The following is a 21,394-nucleotide window of genomic DNA, read 5'->3' on the forward strand; positions in this document are numbered from 1 at the left end:
AGACCCAAATACATTAAATAAAATAAGAACTCATTCTCAAAAAAGATAAACGCCATTCTTAAAATGTATAAACGAACAATAGTTGGATTAATATTGATTAGAGTGCAAAATAGAAATAAAATAATTCAGAGAAGAAAAAGAGATATGTTATCTATCAAAACCCAGTTAGATTAACATTCATTGGATTGCACACTTTGTCTGTTTGTGTGGATATGTAGCACATTAACATTTTAAATAGCACTTAATGACTGACTGAATGGAAATGACAATAAATGAAAATGTAAAACGAAAAAGCGATCATGAAAATGTTTCCAATAAATGAATAAAATAATTTTTGTCCACTTTGTTGTTCAGATATATCACATATTTGTAACTGAATGATGCATTCATTGAAACAAAACACAGTATAAACTGAGGAGTGAGTCCCGTGAGTTTCATGTGTTTTCTTCACTCCGCTGGGAAACTGCTCTCATGTCAAGAAGCATCAGATCAGTGCATGCGCTGCATCGTCCAATCAGTGAGCGATACACAGTAAGGGGGCGGGGCGAGTGGCTGAGGATTTCATCGGAGGATGGTCTGGTGGCTCCTCGCTCCTCGCTCCTCGCTCCTCGCTCCTCGCTCCTCCGGCAGAAATAAGAGCCATGGGACGCTACTCAAGATGACGCAGACAAATCAACTTCCGGTGATACCGAGGACCAACGAGGAAATGAAAATAGTCGACCTGAGACGCAGCCTTTGACTGCATTTAAATGTATTGTGTCATCCGGTTCTCCCCTCCGGATGTTGTTAGACCCCCTCTCTGCGGTGATGGTAAACCAGAAGTTCCACCCTATTTTAAAAGTTTTTTAACTAATGTAGCTTTTTTTAATTAACTATTTAATTATTAGTGTATTATTTATTTATATTGTAGTATTTATCTGTGTATTATTTATACATATTTCCTATCTATTATTTTACAAATCCTCCTCATCTGGACTCTTTTATGAATTTTAAATGCATGGGTTTTATTGTTTATTATTAGCGCCTGAGAACAGAGGTCGGCGAAGACCCTATTGTAATCGCTCGCGCAGCGTAACGTCGCATCACGTCGCGTAGCGTCTCGTCTCCAGACAAGGGCGACAAAACGATATAACGGAACTCTTCTTTTCTTTCGCACGGCATAGCCGTGATTTGGCGCCAAAGTTTGCGTTCGCTCGATGCTAGGCGATCCCTCGCCATGGAACACGATGATGTCATAACGCCAACTGACATGCTCAGAAGAGAATCTTCACTTGTATATCACCGGTCCATGCCTCAACAGCTCTACGTGAAATCTGAGATCTCACCATATGCCGTTTCCATGGCAACGCATCCCTCGCCATAAAACACAATGTTGTTGTTCTCAAAGGAAAATGGTCCAAACGGCACCAGATTTCAGATGATGGCTAATGGTCCGGCCCTCAACAGCTTTATATCAATTATGGGGTGTCATCATATGCCGTTGCCATGACTACAAATCCCGCGCCATGAAACACGGTGTTGTCATAACTCGATGGAAAATCGTCCAAACGGCACCAGACTTCAGATAATGGTGAATGGTCCGGCCCTGAACAGCTCTATGTCAATTATGGGATGTCATCATATGCTGTTTCCATGGCAACGCATCCCTCGCCATAAAACACGATGTTGTCGTGACTCAATGGAAAATTATCAAAACATCACCAGACTTCAGATGATGGCTAATGGTCCGGCCCTCAACAGCTTTATGTCAATTATGGGATGTCATCATATTATGGGTTGCGTTTCCATGGCAACGCAACCCTCGCCATAAAACACAATGTTGTCGTAACTCAATGGAAAATGGTAGGTAATAAAGTATTTTTAAACATCATCCGAGGCGTGTGCCATGTCTCGCCTGCAACCCCCCTCTTAACCTCGATCTGGGTTTTAAACACTTTTAGGGACACTTGGTTGACTTTACTTTAACATATTTTCCCTCCCCGTGTGCCTCCTAACCCGTATTGTTTTTATATTTTACATTTTACATATTTGTTTTATATTTTACATATTTTATACCTTATATATTATATTTCATAGTTCTATATATTGTGTTTTTATATATTTTATACTTTATGCTATCTTGGAACATTTGGGTTGATGTGATTTTTATTACCAGCACTTATTTTTAAAGCACCTTATTCCACCAAGGACTTTTATGTATTTATTTATCATTTATTTGTTCACACTAATTTTACCTGCATGCCGGATTTAAACAAAGTCAACCTCGGTCCTTTTAGCCAGATGTTTTTAACCCACTTACCAGGTCTTTTACCAGATGTTGTGGGACACAGCCTCGGACACACCACCGGGGGAGACCCTCGGGGGGGGGCAGGAGTACAGGTTTTAACCACGCCGCACATGCTCTATGCTTCAGTTACAAAAATAAAATAAACACAGCAGCATAATAATAAAACTGTACACTAACACTGCAGTAAAAAGAGCCATTAATTAACTACAGGAAACATAGACGGTCACATAATTAGATACTGGTCAGTATCCCACAGAATTTGATTCTATTTGTGGGGGGGCACCGCACCGCACCGCACCCCCCCCCCCCCCCCCCCCCGGCAAGAAAAGATAATACATGCGAGTTCATGGCAACTGTAGACAACGTTCTTGTTGCTCTGTGTTGCGTTGTTAATGAGTGAGACACACCGGAGTTGAGTATCTGTGGGGTTTATTCTCCCAAAAATATAATTTACAATTTAGGCATTTAGCAGACGCCTTATTCCAAAGCGACTTACAATGACCAATTACAGGAACATTCTCCCTCGAGTAACCGAGGGCAAAGTGCCTTACTCAAGGGCACACTAGTAGTGGTGTTCCAGGCAGGATTTGAACTCGGATTTTTTTTTTATGAGATCCATTTGTGGCGGACGATATTTAATTGTGGCGGCCCGCCACAAATAAATCAATGTATGGGAAACACTGCTGGTAGATAAGTTTGATGAATATTAAGCTCACTAAACCTCACTGAATCTAGTGGTTAAACAATTAAGGACCAAACAGCCAAAACAGCACTTACTGCAGGGACATCAGCATAAAGCTCTCTGAGCAGGGTCAAAGTGAAAGTGTTGGCCCAGTCTAATGATAAACACATGACTTCACACACAATGTCCAGAACAACGAGTTAACCAGGTTAACAGACAACAGTTTGCAAGCATAAGAGATGCGTGGCGTCTGACACCGATTCAACGCCCTGACTGCCGGCTGTCCACAGCTTATATGGGCAACAACAGCAAGTCGTCCATCTTTGAGAGAGTTAGTCTGACAGACAGCAAGTCTCCTCCTGCTCTGCTTCACTTAATGCAGTGAAGGAGGAAGCAGCCTCAAATGCTAATTGTTACAACAATATTAACAATCAATGTCATATATTATAATATAGCACATATGGAATCCATTTTCCTGGAACATTAGTACCCTTACTTTGATACTTTAAAAGTGAGATTAAGTGTGGTTTAAAATGCATTTACTTGTGAAAGGAGTCTTTGATATTAACCGGTACGTTTACTGAAGTAAAGACTCTGAATACTTTTTCCACCAAAGTAAAGTACTAGTCAGAGATGGAGTACTCGAGTCCTGGACTCGGACTCGAGTGCCGATTTTCGGGACTCGTGACTCGACTCGGACTCGCTCACTGATTGACGCGACTCGGACTTGGACTCGTAAATTCTCGCGCACGATGACTTGGACTCGGACTCGGACTCTAACACAGGTAATGATGACTTGGACTCGGACTCGACTCGGACACTCCTTGGGTGACTCGGACTTGGTCTCGGACTCGAACACAGGTAATGATGACTCGGACCCGGACTCGAGCAAGTTTTCTCTGGAGTCTGATGTCCTCTGTCCTGGCGTGTGCACCTGCGAGGCGAGTTCACATACTGGGCGTGCCCCCGCTGCTATACCAGTCTAAAGATGTCCAGAGACACACCCCGCATCGTGCTGTATGCTTTCAAAGATTTCGTTTCCATATTGGGAAAGAGCAGCGCAAAATGCACATTATGTGGACAGAAGATTGAAGAAAAGACTGGGACAACGTCGAATTTCAATCGACACCTTTCACGGCGGCACCCAGAAAAGTAAGTAGAAATGCTATTGTTAGCTTGCTAACCCACGTTAACGTTAGCCACTAAAGTGACTCCACGAAGGTTTAAGATCATCGGGTTAGGTGGAGGTAGGGAAGGATATCACATCCTAGGGACCAAGTGCAGTTTTATTGTCTAGATAGATACTGTTAAAAAGCTATACATGTCCTTGGTGATACTGCAGATGATGAGTAGCCTAGCCCTAGCATACTGTGAAAATGAAAATTAGAGACTGAAAATGATCTCCGTCACGGAGGCTCCATAACACATTACTCTAAGGATGGAGTTCATACATATAGGTAGGCTGTATTGAACACTATCATCAGAGTAATGTGATCAAATAAATAAATAAAGATTCAGCCGATAACACGAAAGCACATGGCTACTTAACATGCAGAATGTCGTAATTGTGCATGCTAAGTATCCATGTGCTTTCTGGGGCTTAATCTTTATTGATATCATTTAAACGTTCACTTGTTGGTTGTTGGACATTGTGATAGAATATTTATTATATTCGCTTTGTGTTCGACGTTCATAAGTGAAGTGATGTTTTGCCGACTGTGTTGAAATAAATTAACAAAATATTCGTTAATTCCAACACATTTAGAATCATATCCCTTTTTAGCATTAGTGTGTGAATAGGTGGCTTGCTTTGTTTGTGCTTGAACATTCTATTTGTGAAGGCTCAGAGTTATGGTTTTGTATTTCACTGTTATATACACACTGATAACAATGTTACTTTTTACATTGTTTCTCAATCCTTGAACTCAAACCATATTTGGATGGTCCAAAAATGTATTTAAATTATTATCATAAACATGCCACAACTAGTTTGCAATGGTTGAAACTAATGATTAGTAGTTGGGGTAGCCCTATTTTTAACCATACAATTTATTTAGCAATAAGAAAGATTTTTTGAAATTATTTGGCATCAACAAGCTAAAGTGTGTATTATTTCTTCCCCTAGGCACCAACAATACCGTGCATCACTTTCCTCCGATGTGACATCGACTGCTGGGTCTAGTGGTCAGAGTATAACATCATTTCTCAGTGAAGGACAGCGAAGGATCTATGACCTCAGTCATCCTCGTCAAAAATCCATAAGTGATGCTGTTGTGAAAGACCTTATCATTAAATGCTGTTTGCCTCTCTCCATTGTCGACAACGAGGACTTCAGGCACTTCCTCCATGTCTTAGACCCTCAATACAGGCCAATAGCAAGATCAACCATCTCCTCTGTGACCATTTCAGGAATGGTCACAGTCCTTAAAGAAAAAATAAAGAACCAACTAGCAGCAGCATCAAGTGTTGCTGTCACCGCAGACATTTGGAGCGATCGAAAGATGCGGTCGTTCCTTGGAGTGACAGCACACACAGTGTCTGAAAAAAAAGACGAACTCAGCCTCCAGCCATATCTGCTAACGTGTGAAAGAGTGCATGGAAAACACACAGGAGAGAAGATAGCCAATATGTTTGAAAGCTGTGCAGAAGAATATCTTATTAAGGACAAGATCAACTTTATTATAACTGACAATGCATCCAACATGCGAAAAGCATTCCAGGCCAGCTTTCCACCAGAGGAGGCGTGTGAGGAAGAGACTAATGATCCAGGCACATTAGAGGAGGAGGAGGAGGAGGAGGAGGAGGAGGAGGAGGAAGGGGAAATATGGCAAGACCTGACGACAGAGGATCAACAGGCAGTTACTGCTGCTCTGGATCAGAACTGCAAGATGGAGAGACTGTCATGCTTCACGCATACATTGCAGTTGGTGATAAAAGATGGTCTGAAAGAAGCCAGTGGGCTGTCAGGTACACTAGCCAAGCTATCCCGCACAGCCAGCCTCCTCCATAGTAGCACCTCATTTAAAGACCGCTTTGAGTCCTGCTTTGGGGATGCCACAATTCCATCAGCAAATGCCACACGATGGAATTCAACTTTAAAGCAGGTAAAGGCGTATGTTAAATTTGACATGCAAAATCTCTCCTATGTGTTGAACTCAGAGGCACACAAAGCCCTCATCTTATCCCAGCGAGATTATGCTCAGCTGAAAGAACTCATCGAAGTTCTTGACCCATTCCTGGAGGCAACCGACCTGACTCAGGGAGAGAAAACTGTCACAGTCAGTGTGGTTGTGCCCTGTGTCCTTTCTCTGCACTGCCATCTGCAGGAAATAAGAGGAAGAGTCAGATACTGTGGGCCCCTGGTGAGAGCTCTGGCGAGCTCCTTGAAAACAAGGTTCACAGAAATCTTCCACGCAGTGAAGATGCCAGGATGCGAGCCAGCTGAAGGAAGAGGTCCCACCAAATTTCCTTTCACGACTGCCTACTTCATAGCATCTGTGTTGGACCCATCGTTTGGTTTCCAGTGGCTAAAACATGATGTGCAGCTGGACAGTGATGACAAAGATCAGCTAATGACTCAGATCATTGGTGAGACATGTTCACTTGATATATATGTATGCAGGCTCTAACTTAAACTAGTTATTATTAATTATAGTTATATGTGTACATGGATGTCTCGAAGTGGTTTATCTGTTTGTAGATATTGGGGTGTGTGTAGCCAAAATAAGAATACTCAATCCTTATCGAAATAATTACCCAAATATAAGGCAATTTTTACACATTAGCCTCTTCAAGTAAAACAAATTAACATCATCATCTATAATATGGTATCACAAACAAAAGAATAAGATCAGTAGCAGATTTATTCACAAAAGTATACCCTCTCATTTCAGATTGTATCAAGGCAGAGGGTGAGAAGCAAATGATCTCAACAGCAGACACAGCAGCAGGACCAGAACCAGGTGATGTTCCAGTGTCTCCTCCTGAAGCTCCTCAGAAGAAGCTGAGAATGTTCTCCCACTACAGCAAGACTCCCTCCTCCACCAACAGTCGGTCTGTCCATGCTCAGCTGGCTGCATACCTCGACTTGATTGACAACCAGGCCTCAGACCCATGCTTCAAGTTTTGGCAACAAAATAAATCCCAGTTCCCTGCCCTCTATCGGGTTGCCACACAGGTATTCTCCATCCCTGCTTCCAGTGCACCCATTGAAAGGGTATTCAGTCATGGAGGCATTTTTATGAGGCCTCACCGTGCAAGGTTGAGTTGTACCATGTTGTCAAATCTGATGCTTTTAAAATGCAACATGCATGTTTAAGTGTGTGTGCCTGAGTGGGTGCTCACCTGCTCCTGACGTTAGCAGCTAAAAACATATTGTTATGCCAGACTAAAGTTCCCTGTCAGCTCTCCTAACAGGATTGGATTTTGTTGTATGTTTGTTACGTGGTAAAAAACAGGATGGTTGTATTTAAATTTGGGGAAATATTTTGTTCGGATTGATTGGAGTTTTGAGGTTGTGCTCAGTTAATCTGCCACACAGTACTGTCTGTTTAGGGCCAGATGGCACTGCATTTTGCTGTGTGAATTAGTTTGTGTATTCCAATTAGTGTTATAGTTCTTTTTCTGGTGATTTATAATTGTGTTGATTAATATAATGTCAGGCTGGTCCTGAGGCTGAACAGGGTCCAGAAATTGACTCAAGCTCAGCTCTTAGCATTGCAGGGCTTTCTGGTGATATAAGAGTGGGTCACTGTTTTTAAGATGAGGCCAACATTTATTTGCTCTTTTTATCTTATTTTAAGATGTAATACTCTATGGGAATTGGCCTCATTCGGCTCTGCTGGTGTTGTTTGTGCTTTTTCCGTACACCTGTAAGATGCTTTTTAAGCATTCTAAATGCATAATTTCAACTGGGTGTCTGTCCAATAGGGCCAAATTATGGTAGGAGAGGGGACTCCATCACTTCACTAACATAGAGAGGAATTGGTTCTATGACTTTGTAATTCGAGCCAGATTCAAATTGGAAATGTAATGAAAATGTTACTTGTATTGCGTAGAAAGCCCTGCGTGCTTTCTCTCATGTTCTATTGTTCTTAATAATGTCTTTTCAGTTTCTGTGGGTTTTCAAACCATTAAATAAGTTAAAGAAAATTGTGACAGTGTGTCATTGTGTTTAATGTATACCATTTTCATTTGTAAAGCAGCTCTTTGAAGATGCCAGAACGGAGCACTGGAAGCAATATTGGAACTGGACTCAACCTTGATGATGATAATAATAATAATAATAATTAATATTAATATTAGTAATAAGCTTTATATTTGTATAGCACCTTTTTAATAAAATAATTGTAGCCAAACTGGCTTCACAGCAGTTCAATAGACAGATTAGTATAACATGACAGGATGAAAGCAATGTAGAGGAGCAGCTACATTTCAACACATATATCCACGAAGATTAATACATGAAGACTTGTGACTCGGACTTGACTTGGACTCTTCTTAGGTGACTCGGACTTGGACTCGGACTCGAACACAGGTAATGATGACTCGGACTCAGACTCGACTCGGACACTCCTTGGGTGACTCGGACTTGGACTCGGACTCGACTCGGACACTCCTTGGGTGACTCGGACTTGGACTCGGACTCGACTCGGACACTCCTTGGGTGACTCGGACTTGGACTTGGACTCGACTACGACTCTCCCTTGGTGACTCGGACTTGGACTCGGACTCGAAGAGTGGTGACTCGAGAGTGACTTGGACTCGTGAATTGGTGACTTGACTACAACACTGGTACAAGTTGTCTGATCCTCCTCACCGTCTAAGTTTCTGTTACTTTATATAAGAACAAGGTGAACGTCTTCTTGAATATCAGACAGTATATGCCAAAAGGTGGCGCAGGAATGAGTTCTAAAACCAGCAAATGATTCAGCATTTTGGCACTTCCTTATTTTACATTTTGTTCTACGACATTGATCAAAGACTCTGCACCACTGTAAATAAGGAGAGAGTTATCAAAAGTATTGTTGACATAATATCAAAGTAATATCACCAGAAGTAAAATGTTAACGGCCAACAAAAAAGAAGCAACTGGAAGATTTCAGAAAGAAGTATGATCTGTATCTGTATAAAATGCAATGTGCGTCCGCGGTCCCCAAGCAGGTAAACAATACAGAACATGTACCAGTACCAATAAACAATCAAAAACATACAATACACAAGTAAAAAGACAAATTAAATGACGTTAGACGAGATCCTAGTTCTGGTTTTCCTTAAAGAGTATTCCCAGTGTTTCCCCTATATACAAATAGCGGCGGCGCAGCGCCGCTGCTGAAATATGCGCGCCGCTGCTAGGGGGCGCCAGCCAGGTACCCAAAACATCTTTTTTTTTTACTTTTTATTAAAAATAATAATAATTGGCGACCCTTTTTCATTTTTGAATTTTTGTTATGTGGATTTGTAGTATTTGTGTTACTGTATGTTCAATAAAGGTGTATTTTTGCTAAATCTTGAGACATTGCCACTGTATGTACTAGGCAGGGCCGATTTTTGGCATAGGCGACATAGGCGGTCTGGGGGGCGCTGCGCTGGTAGCTCTGGGAGGGGAAAAAAAAAGTTTGACCGTTGGTGCTCATCCTAACGTATATTGAAATCCCATATATCTAATGTATTCTTAAATTAACCTATTTATTGACAACCAGAGATGTGGGAGTTTATCTCATTTTAATGTTGAATGCTCTGAATCTTTCTCTGTTTTAAGTTAAATGCAATCTAAATCATTTATTATTTCATGTTGGAATGTCCAGGGTCTGAGGTCCTCTGCTTTTGGCCTTAAGAGCAGGACCCCAGACTTCACCAAAGAGTTAGGAGATGCAGATGTGATTGTTTTACAGGAGACCTGGAGTAGAGGAGACATTTCCACTGGTTGTCCCTTAGGCTATAGAGAGATAGTGTTCCCTTCCACCAAACTCAAAGGAGTTACCCAGGGCAGGGATTCAGGAGGAATGCTGATTTGGTACAAGGACACACTTGTACACTCAAGGACACACTTGTACACTCAATAGAATTCATCAAAAAAGGTGAATTTTCTATTTGGCTCAAAATAAAAAGAGAGGTGGTCGCCATGGATAAAGACATATTCATGTGTACAGCATATATCCCCCCATCAGAATCACCGTATTATAGTGAAAATAGTTTCTCCATTCTTGAAGATGAGATCAATCAGTACCAGGCCCAGGGAAGTGTACTGATCTGTGGGGACCTTAATGCCAGGACAGGTATAGAACCAGATTCTATTAGCCCACAGGGAGACAAACATATACCTGGCCAAATCAGCATTCCCCTCCCTTCACATCCCCACAGGAACAACTTTGACAAAACTGTCAACAAAAGCGGGCAGCAACTACTGCAGCTGTGCCGAACGCAGGGTCTGTGCATTGTTAACGGTCGGCTTCGAGGGGACTCCTTTGGTCACTACACACACAGCTCTCTTCTTGGCAATAGCTCAGTAGATTATAGCATCACAGACCTCGACCCCTTCTGTCTGAGGGCATTCACAGTCAGCCCCCTAACACCCTTATCTGATCATAGTAAAATTACACTCTACCTTAAAAAGACAGTAACAGACCCTCACGCAGCAGAACCCAGTAAACTGAACTATACAAAACAACCTTATAGATGGACAAACAATAGCAAGGACGACTACCAGAAAGCAATCAGACATCAAACAATTCAATCCCAATTAGACCATTTTCTATCCAGCCCATATCCCCACAGTAATGATGGCCTGAATCAGGCTGTATGGGACATTAACAGCATCTTTGACAATGTGGCAGATTTATCCAATCTGAAAAAACCACAATATCATAAATCAAAAAAGTCAGCCAATGAAAAGTGGTTTGATACAGACTGCAGACATCTGAGAAAAACCCTCAGAAGTTTATCAAATCAAAAACACAGACAACCTGACAATCCTGAGCTCCGCCTCCAATATTGGGAAACACTGAAACTATACAGAAGAACACTCAGAACTAAAAGGGAGCAACATGCGCAGCACCAACTTGAAATCATTGAAGAGTCCATTGACTCAAATCATTTCTGGAAGAGATGGCACTCTTTCAGCAAACCACACAAGGAAGAACTGGCTATTCAAAATGGGGACATTTGGAAAACACACTTTGAAAACCTGTATAGTAGCGTTACACTGAATTCGGCCCAAAATGATCTCCTCAACAAACTACACATTCTAGAATCAGTCGTTAAAGACAACCAGAACCCTTTAGACTATGACATTACTGAGGAAGAGCTCCTGGCTAAAACCCAGGCCCTACAACCAAGGAAGGCCAGCGGTCCTGATGGCATTTTAAATGAAATGCTGAAATTTAGCAGCCATAAGTTCAACACTGCCATGTTGAAACTATTCAACCTGGTTCTGAGCATTGGACATTTCCCTGACATCTGGAGCAAAGGAATCATCACACCAATATTTAAAAATGGAAATAAATTTGACCCAAACAATTACCGAGGCATATGTGTCAGCAGCAACCTGGGGAAGTTATTCTGCAGCATCCTAAACAGCCGACTGCAAGACTTCCTCAGTGAACATAATGTCCTGAGCAAGAGTCAGATTGGATTTACACCATCGGACTACAGACCATATATATACCCTCCACACCCTCATTCATAAACATGTCCACCAAAATAAGAAGATTTTCTCTTGTTTTGTAGATTTCAAAAAAGCATTCGACTCAATTTGGCATAACGGTCTGTTCCTGAAGTTGATTGAAAACGGTGTAGGGGGGAAAACATATGATATCATTAAAACAATGTATACAAATAATAAATGTGCTGTGAAAATGGTCAATATGGAAACAGATTTCTTCCCCCAAAGTAGAGGGGTGAAACAGGGCTGCAGTCTCAGCCCCACCCTATTTAACATTTATATTGATCAATTGGCTAAATCATTAGAACAATCCGATATTCCTGGACTCACACAAATGAAATGCCTCCTGTTTGCAGATGATCTAATATTGCTAGCTCCATCTAAGGATGCATTACAACAGCAAATGGATCATCTGCAAAGCTTCTGTCAGACCTGGGCCCTGACAGTTCATCTGCAAAGCTTCTGTCAGACCTGGGCCCTGACAGTTCATCTGGAAAGCTTCTGTCAGACCTGGGCCCTGACAGTTCATCTGGAAAAGACCAGAATTATGGTCTTCCAGAAAAGACCCGCTTCTTACTGGGCTCCACTGACATAGAACACACACACAGCTACACATATTTGGGACTCAAAATTACTTCAACAGGAAATTTCAATCTGGCCATTAATGATCTCAGAGACAAAGGAAGAAAGGCTTTCTATGCTATCAAAAAGTCTTCAAATATAGATATACCTGTTAGAATCTGGCTCACAATATTCAATTCAATAATAGCACCAATCATACTGTATGGTAGCGAAGTGTGGGGTCCCCTTGGAAATCAAGACTTTGATAAATGGGACAAACACCCAATAGAAACCGTACATGCGGAGATATGCAAGAGCATCCTGAGAGTCCACAGGAACACCCCGAACAATGGATGCCGAGCTGAGCTAGGCCAATTCCCCCTTTTAATTAGGATACAAAAAAGAGCAGTCAAATTCTACAACCACCTAAAAACCAGTGATCCCAACTCCTACCATTACAAAGCCCTCCATTGCCAAGAGGAGAACATAGAGAGGAGTCCCCTCAACCAGCTGGTGCTGAGGCTCACCTCCTCTAACAGGACAAGGCCTCAGGACAGCCCTCACACAATCTGGCCCAACCAAATCATAGCTAAAGCAAAAGAAAATGACATCAACTATTGGACATGTACCACGCAAACCCAAAACAAACTTCAATGCTATTTGGCTCTAAACAGACAGTACACGGTGGCAAACTATCTGACCGCCGTGACTGATCCCAAACTGAGGAAGACATTAACAATGTACAGACTCAGTGACCACAGCCTGGCCGTAGAGACTGGCCGACACAGGCAGACCTGCCTAGAGAAGAGAGGCTGTGTCAGCTCTGTCCACAGAGACAGGTGGAGACAGAGCAACACTTCCTGCTGCACTGTCAAACATACCAAGACATTAGAACAAAGTTCTTTACAAAGATAACATGTAAACTCCAAGATGTTGAATCACTGTCTGAGCAGAATAAAATGCAACATGTACTTGGAGAAAATAGTGCCAGCAGCATAGAAGCAGCGAAATATGTGAGCGCATGTCACAGCCTCAGAGACAGCAACAACACATAACAGCTGTTCCTCACAGCTCACTCTGATCACTCCTCTACTTCATGGGTCTCTTTTCTTTCTTTCTTTTTACATTTCATACTTGCGCTTTTGTAATAATATATTGTTGTAAATTGTTTGATGAATTAATTGTATTTGTATTTTTATCAATTTTATTGAATTGTATTATCCTTGACGCTTTGGCAATATTGTTCACCTGACATTCATGCCAATAAAGCTTATTGAATTTAATTGAGAGAGAGAGAGAGAGAGAGAGAGAGAGAGAGAGAGAGAGAGAGAGAGAGAGAGAGAGAGAGAGAGAGAGGGAGAGAGAGAGACAGAGAGAGAGAGAGAGAGAGAGAGAGAGAGGGAGAGAGACAGAGAGAGGGAGAGAGAGAGGGAGAGATAGAGACAGAGAGGGAGAGAGATAGAGAGATAGAGAGAGAGGGGGAGAGGGAGAGAGAGAGAGAGATGACATGGCAATCTTAAACTCTTAAAGAGATATACAAAAATAAGCAGTTTTAAAACGAGATAAACCCACAAATATGAAATAATAACTTAAAGGAAAATACATTGCAGAGGGTAACCAACGAAAACAACCTACAAGAAAACAAGGAAGAATAAGCGACAAGCTAGGTCAAGCTAGGTCAAGCTAGGTCAAGCTAGGTCAAGTTAGGACAAGCTAACACAGTAAACCAGGCAGGTAGGCAGCCAACAACTACTTGTTTATTATTATTACCACCATTTTATATATTTTTATATATTTTATCTATTATTATTTATATTCTAGTTATTACTTTCCATTTTATTGTAAATGGATGTTGGAGCCCCCCGCAGGGAAACGCCCTGAAATAAGCCTTTAATAAAGTATTTTTAAACATCACCCGAGGCGTGTCCCATGTCTCGTCTGCACCCCCCCTCTTGAACACTTGGTTGACTTTACTTTAAAATATTTTCCCTCCCCGTGTGCCTACTAACCCGTGTGTATTTTATATTTTACATATTTTATACCTTATATATACTGAGTCCTACTTTGCGATTTCTTTAAATCAGATTGTGGTTCTAACCGAAGTATTCAGTGTGTTTGAGATTTGTAGGAAACTCACCAGAGATTCTGCTGTTTGTTGAGAAAAACCTGAGATCGTTGATTCTTCTTCAGAGAGAAACAGAGAGACACGGAGAGACACGGAGAGACACGGAGAGACACGGAGAGACACGGAGAGACACGGAGAGACACAGAGAGACTTTTCTCGACTGCAACCTGAGAGAGTTTGACTTTCAGCTGAAGGCGTGGCGGTTGTTGCTCAATAGGTTCAAGGTTCAAGGTTCTTTATTGTCAATCTGACATAACTACAGAGTAATTATGTAGTTGAAAATCTTATGTCACAGGCTTCTCCAACAATGCAACATAATAACAATAAGAGCAAGAGCAATACAAAAAGAAAAATAGTTATAAAATAAAGTGAGCATGTGGAATAGTGCAGTACGAGTCTATATACAAGTTATTGGAATGATATATATATATTAGATATTAGATACATACTACTGAGTAGCAGATGAATGTTTTGAAGTTGTTTCAACAGTTCAATTTTTTAACAGTCTCACTGCCCGCGGGAAGCAACTGTCTCCGAATCTTCTTGTCCTTGCCAGGATTCTGCGGTAACGTCTGCCAGACGGCAACAGAAAGAACAGTTTGTGGCTGGGGTGATGGGGGTCTTTGATAATCCGTAGTGATTTCTTCCTGAGCCGCTGGGAGTAAAGGTCCTCCATGGATGGCAGCTCCGTCCTGGTGATGTGCTGTGCAGTTTTCACCACCCTCTGTAAAGCCTTACGATCGAGGTCGGTGCAGCTGCCGTACCAGGCCGTCATGCTGCCAGTCAGGATACTCTCTATGGTGCACCTGTAGAAGGTCAGGATGCTCTCTATGGTGCACCTGTAGAAGTTGCAGAGTATCCTGGAATCCATTTTGAACCTCCTCAACCTGCGGAGGAAGAAGAGCCGCTGTCGAGCTTTCTTGGTGATGGTGGTGGTGTGAAGAGACCATGTCAGGTCCTCAGTGATGTGGACCCCAAGGAACCTGAAGCTTTTGACTCTCTCCACCGTAGTCCCATTGATGGCGATGGGGGCGTGTCCCTCTCCCTGCTGCTTCCTGTAGTCCACAATCAGCTCCTTGGTTTTGCTGATGTTGAGATGGAGGTTGTTATCCTGGCACCAAGATGTCAGGTTTTCGACCTCCTCTCTGTACGCCGTCTCGTCATCGTCTGTGATCTGGCCGATGGCGGTTGTGTCATCAGCAAACTTCACGATGGTGTTGGAGCTGTGTGTGGCCACGCAGTCGTGGGTGAACAGGGAGTAGAGGAGAGGGCTGAGCACGCAGCCTTGAGGGGCTCCGGTGTTGAGGATTAGGGTGGAGGATGTGATGTTTCCCACCCTCACTGCCTGGGGTCTGCCCGTCAAGAAGTTCAGGATCCACTCACAGAGGGCGCTGTTGAGCCCGAGGTCTCTGAGCTTGATGGCCAGCTTGGAGGGCACAATGGTATTGAATGCTGAACTGTAGTCAATGAACAGCATTCTCACATATGTGTTCCTGTTCTTCGGGTCCAGGTGTGAGAGGGCAGTGTGGAGGGTGAGGGCTATGGCGTCGTCTGTGGACCTGTTTGCTCTGTAGGCAAACTGCAGGGGGTCCAGAGAGTCAGGGAGGGAGGAGGTGATGAATAATTTGACTAACCGCTCAAAGCACTTCATTATGATGGAGGTGAGTGCTACTGGGCGGTAGTCGTTGGGGCAGGTGATGATTGTCTTTTTCGGGACAGGAACGATAGTGGAGTGTTTAAAACATGTGGGGACTACAGACTGCAGCAGGGACCTGTTGAAGATGTCTGTGAACACCTCTGCCAGCTGAACTGCACACACCCTGAGAACACGGCCAGGGATGCCATCAGGTCCAGGAGCCTTGTGTGGGTTAACCCTTTTAAAGGATTTACACACATCTGCCCTATTTAAAACAAAAGGGCAGTGTAGCTCCTGGTCCCTCTGTACCTCCACAGCCTGGCTGCTCTCAAAGCGTGCAAAAAAACTGTTCAGCTCATCTGGGAGAGATGCGCACGCAGACACTCCCGCAGCACCCCCCGCTGCTCCTTTGTAGATGTTATTGTCCTCAAACACACTCCAATCCGTAGATGCAAAGCAATCCTGCAGTGCTGAATCTGACTCCTCGCTCCATCGCTGTACTGTCTTTGTAATCGGTCTGTCCCTTTTAAGTTTCTGCTTGTACGCAGGCAGCAGCAGCAGTGAGATGTGGTCTGATTTGCCGAAGGGAGGGCGAGGGAGAGCCTTATATCCATTCCGGAAAGGGGAATAAACAGATTGCAGATTGCAGCAATTTGGAACATTAACATGCAATGAAAGAAACAAAACGTACAGCTTCTGCCAAATTCATTTGCATGCCATTGTCAAATTGCTTGGAAGCCATAATAATAAATATCCCAAAGATGCTTTTATTCACATGTGATGATGACTGAGTCAACTTTATGGAATATCTCTGCGTATATTGTTCTTAGTATTTCCTTCCTCTCACTCTGTCTTTTATATTTTATATATTCATTCTGTATACATTTTTTTTTAGCTAGTGGATCGCCGGAGCTGTATTAACATTAACATGCTTATTGTAGTTGTAAGTGCACTGCCTTGCGGCCTGTAGCACCATGGAGCATATGTGTGGGCTGGACCTGTATTACAGGAGAGGAGTGAGCAGGGGGTCGAGTTGTCGATTCTTGTTCAGTTTTCTGTGACTATCTTCCTCACCCTCTCAGACTTTGAGTTGCGCGCGCTGCTAAAGAGGCGCGCTACCATGGAAACCAAACAAAGCTGTATTAAAGTCTGAGTGGAAACAGTCGTGAGTAAATCTGATTTTGTCAGAAATCGGGAGAAATGCGGGAGAAATATGACCCCGGGAGGAAACCGGGAGAGGGCAATGAAATCGGGAGTCTCCCACGAAAATCGGGAGGGTTGGCGAGTATGCCTATAACCCTTCTGTTATATATTGTTTTCACTACAGTGTCCCATCGCCGCCATTGTTTTTACGCCACCTGTCTGGGCCCTCCTCCTGTGCCTTCCGCTGGGCGTACACACTCTCCGCCCTGTGGTTGCAGGTATCAGCTGGGATTCCCTTCCAGAGATCCTCTGACTCCGCAGCATCATGATTATAGCACTGACTAACAGATACACAGCACTGACTCAAGCCCCTAGAGGGGGGAGGCAGCGGAGTTTTAAAAGTAACCCTCCCGCTGCTCTCCCCCTAGGGGCTAACACCCATCCAACACAGCGACACAAACAAAGAGATACTTCACATTATTACAGGCCATTCATCACGCAGAAATCCTCAATAACACACTCAGCAAATCACTTTTCCACAGGGAATGATGACCAAAGTCAACCGGTTAACAGCTTTCATAAAACCCTCTTCACCTAATGACAATCCGGACCCCACTACCTCAGCGTAACCCCAGACGGTGAGTACAGGTAGAAATCCATCCACTCTCTCAGAGGGTGCTCGACCGTTTGGGGAGAACCCGGGCCGGACCCTTGGCCTGCCCCTCCGTTTCCCCTCCTTCCTCACCCACTCCCCAGACTACAGACAACCTCTCAGAGCAGACACAGTTTTTCAGCCATGTCCCTCTGCCATGCAGTAACACCATTTCATCCTTTTCACCCTCAGATCCACCACACCACCAGCAGAGGGACCCAGAGTTGTTTGTCGCAGAGCCCTGTGAAGCCACCAAGAGCATTGAAGTGGATGTTAACTCTACATCAATGATGATAAAGGGCTCTATGAAAGTCAGAATGACCTCAAGCCCAACATCTGAGGCATCCACCTCTCAACCTACCAGGGTCTCCGCGCCAGCACCTGGTTCCCCGGAGCTCAAACAACCAGGGGCGGGAGCCTGTCCCGTTCACCGGACCGTCCACCTGGGAACCATACACTGACACATTAACACCTGAAATAACACAACTCATCAATAAGAACCTTGACACACTCAGACATTGGCGCCCCCTTCCACATAGTACACCCAACATTAGTCAGGAACATAGAAATATTATTAAAACATTAGGTAACAGCCAACACATAGTCATTAAACCAGCAGACAAGGGGGGGCAAATAGTCATACAGGACAGGGACAATTACATATTAGAAGCACATAGACAATTAAATAACAACACATATTACAGACCACTGACACACTCACTACAATTAGAAACACAAACACTAGTTAGGAACATTACAGAAACAAATCCATCAACAAAAGACAATATCGGGATGGTCCGGAGGAGCCCAGGCCCCGTCTCTTCTACCTGCTCCCCAAGATCCACAAGCCTGTGGAGACGTGGACGGTCCCCTCTGGTCTGAAACCTACAACATCACAGAATACATAGATCACTTCATCAATCCCCTCTCCAAACTCCACCCTAGCTACATCCAGGACACCTATCATTTTGTAAATAAAATAAAAAACCTCCCCATTCCCAGTCACACCCTTCTTTTTTCTTTAGACATAGACTCCTTATACACCGATATAGAAACTCCACGTGGCCTCTCTGCCCTTCAACACACCTTCAATAAATACCCCAACCCAGCCGGACCCGCCAGTCACATCATCCAGTTACTCCACCTCACCCTCACCCGGAATGATTTTGTTTTCAACAGTAACCAGTACCTCCAGCTGTGCGGCTGTGCTATGGGCCGCAAGTATGCTCCGGCATATGCAGATATTTACCTGGCCCACTGGGAGGAAACGGCCTTCATCAAGCTCACCCTCAAACCCCTCCTTTATGTCCAGTACCTGGATGACATCTTCGGCCTATCGCACCACTCCACCGACGACTTCACGACTTTCATGGACACACTCAACTCTCATCACCCTAAAAGAACACTCAAACATACCCTTCAACCCCTCACAGTAGAGTTCCTGGACACCTGCGTCTTCTTCCGTGAATCCAGCGACCTGACCAAAACACTGTCCACCAAAGTGTTTTTTAAAGACACGGACCGATATGCACTCCTCCACAGGACCAGCTACCACCCAAAGCATACGTACAGAGGCTTAATCAAATCCCAGCTGATCCGCTTCCACAGGATCTGTACCTTCGCGAAGGATGGGTAGGATGCTATACCTGGACCCTCTTCAGTGCGCTGAGGCCGCGGGGCTATTCAAGGCACTTCCTGAGATCCGTCAAGGCGGAGGTCGGCCGTACCTTTACTGAGAGATATCAAGACACCTCCACTGGGCCGTCCGGTCCTGCCCTCATCCCGCTGATAACTACCTACTCCAGCAGCCTGGGAAGCCTCCTCAGTGGCCTCAAAGCCAACTTCGAGGGGGCGAGGGCGGACTGCGACGCGCTCAGGGAGTGTCGGCTGATCTCCGCCTACCGCAGGAACAAGAACCTGAAAGACCTGTTAGTCCACACCAAGCTAAATGATAACAGTGTTCGGGCTAGGGAGGCACCTCGAATGTCTGAGGTTGGTTTCATCTGCCTCCCCCACATTTGTAACCCCTTCTCAAAGCTCGGAGCTAACCTCGGGCGGGCCCTGCAACCTACAACCAAGAACGCGGTTTACGCCGTCAGGTGCAGGGCCCGCCACAAGCTCTATGTGGGGGAGACGTGGAATGAAATCAGCCTCAGGATAAAACAACATTTATATAGAATCAACAGCGGTGACGGTACGAGCGTTCTCTACCTTCATTTTAAACTCCACGGCCCAGAGAACCTCCAGTCTTTGGGCTTGGAGAGCAGCGGGAGCTGGACCACGGCACAGAGACGGGCGGCGGAGAGGAGGTGGGTTCATCGCCTCAAAACGATAGACCCTACAGGCCTCAATGAAAAATGTCAGTGATGGGTCTGCCTCCTTTTTATCAGATGGTTTTTAAATCTCTTTTACACATTTTAAAATGATTACTTACCTTTTTTAAGACTTGCAACTCAACAGGTCCCTCCTGTCCTCCCGACGCGTGCTTCTCCCCTCCGGATGTTGTTAGACCCCCTGCGGTGATGGCAAACCAGAAGTTCCACCCTATTCTTTTTATCTTTTATATATATATATATATATATATATATATATATATATATATTACCTAAGGGGATTGCTTTTTAACTAATGTAGCTTTTTTAATTAACTATTTAATTATTTATTTATCAATGTATTATTTATTTTATATTGTAGTATTTATCTGTGTATTATTTATACATATTTCCTATTATTTTATAAATCCTCCTCATCTGGACTCCTTTATGAATTTTAAATGCGTGGGTTTCTTTGTTTATTATTATTATTATTATTATTACCTTTTTATATATTTTTCTTATATTTTATCACACATTTAAGTCACAGTTTATTCTATGCTTGCACGGTGTATTGCATGTGTTCTTATTTTATTAGGTTCCTAATGAGGAGGTTATATCTTTTATCCTTTTATATATTATTAATCCCCCGTTTCCTATTCAAACATTGCTTGTATTAGTTTATTTATATATTAGTTATTACTTTCCATTTGATTGTAAATGTATGTTGGAGCCCCCCGCAGGGAAACACCCTGAAATAACCCTTTAATAAAGTATTTCTAAACATCATCCGAGGCGTGTCCCATGTCTCGCCTGCACCCCCCCTCTAGACCTCGATCTGGGTTTTAACACTTTTAGGGACACTTGGTTGACTTTGTTTTAGAATATGTTCCCTCCCCGTGTGCCCACTAACCCGTGTGTATTTTATATATTTGATCTTATATTAGACCAGCACTTATTTTTAAAAGCACTTTTATGTATTTATTTATCATTTTTTCACACTAATTCTACCGGTTTTAAGCAAGGTCAACCTCGGTACTTTTAGCCAGATGTTTTTAATCCACTTACCAGGTCTTTTACCAGATGTTGTGGGACACAGCCTCGGACACTCTACCGGGGGGGACCCCCTCGGGGGGGCAGGAGTACAGGTTTGAACCCCGCTGCATACGCTCTGTGCTTCAGCCGCTGCTCTTTTTGATCCCTTTTATTGCATTTTCTTTATTAAAACATTTTAAACACAGACCAGACAGGGCTTTTATAAACTTGTATTGGTTTTATTACAGGAATTTTTAAACAAAAAATATTGACCCGAGAGCCCGTGCACCACGCTGCGC

The sequence above is a fragment of the Trematomus bernacchii genome, unplaced genomic scaffold (assembly GCF_902827165.1).
Source record: "Trematomus bernacchii unplaced genomic scaffold, fTreBer1.1, whole genome shotgun sequence".
NCBI classification, from domain to species: domain Eukaryota; kingdom Metazoa; phylum Chordata; class Actinopteri; order Perciformes; family Nototheniidae; genus Trematomus; species Trematomus bernacchii.